The following is a 1387-nucleotide window of genomic DNA, read 5'->3' as shown; positions in this document are numbered from 1 at the left end:
ATTGAAACTTGAAGTCAGAAAATTAAAAGAAAATGAAGAAAAGAATAATAGAGTAGATAAAAAATTTATAGAAAAAGAAATAACTAGAATAGGGAAAAAACATATTGATAGGAAAAATATAATAATAGAAACAGGAAGCATGGATGATGAGTTCAGAAAAAATATATTACCTAAAATAATAGAAGAAGAAGAATCTAGAGAAAAAATATTAGGTAAACAAAAATTTGAAGAAAATCAGGACAAAGAAGATGGATGAAGAATTAGATTTACTTATAGATAATTTTGATCATTTAAGTTTAGAAAGTATAGATGATGAATACCAAATCTTAATGAATACTGGAGGAGGACCTAATCCCGTAGGAACCTCTAAACAAGAATCAATAGATCCAGATGAAAGCTATGCTCCAATGTATAATAAACCATATAGGCAATTTTATGATAAAATAAGAGATAAACAACCGTCCAAAGGAAATAAATACAGTAATAGATTTGAATTAAATAATAATTATGATAAACCTGTTAATCATGGAGGAACAAAATTAGACTTAGATTGCAAAATAGATACTAAGAAAGTCTTAATAACTTGGGCAGACTCAATAATATTATTCTTTTTATATAATAAAGATGATACATGGGAAAATACTGAAAGGAGAATAGATTTTTTAATTGCATCTTTTGAAGGAAATGTTAGAAATTGGTGGGAAGGAATTAGTAGTGATACAAAATCATTAATAAAAAGAAATGTACAAACATAAATAATAAAGTCAGATAAACCAGGAATAGAAAGATTGGTAGAATATATTGCAGATGAATTTTTAGGGGAAAATTGGTTAAGAAATTATGAAGAGGAAGCAATACGAGAAAAAGATAATGCAAGAGTTAAGTTAATTAATCTAACAATTTGTGATATGTGTAAAATTAAAGAATATACTTGTGAATTCAAGGAATACTATTATACTCAATTTTACAGTAATGAGAATCAAGAAGTATATCAAGATATGTATTATAATAAATTACCAGGTTCATAGGGGATATATTTTAAAATAGAATTTGAAAAATATACTAAAGAAAATATAGGAATACCTAGAATACTAGGATCAAGAATAAAATTCTTATTTGAAAGACTTGCATATATATGCCAACAAAGACAATTATTGAAAAAATCAGGAAAATTAACTAGAATATGTTGTGAAGATATGGAAAAACCTATAAGATGGGGATGTAATTCAGAAAAAAGAAATAAAAGAAAATATAAAAATAGAAAGTTTAAAAAATATAGAAACTTCAAGAAAAAATACATAAAACCTGGAAGGAAATATTATAAAAGGAAAAATGATATACAGAAAAATAAACCTTATAAGAAAGATAAAAAACAATGTAAGTGTTG

The sequence above is a fragment of the Olea europaea genome, chromosome 22, assembly GCF_002742605.1.
Source record: "Olea europaea var. sylvestris chromosome 22, O_europaea_v1, whole genome shotgun sequence".
In the NCBI taxonomy this organism is placed as follows: Eukaryota; Viridiplantae; Streptophyta; class Magnoliopsida; order Lamiales; family Oleaceae; genus Olea; species Olea europaea.
This window is presented reverse-complemented; position numbering follows the sequence as displayed.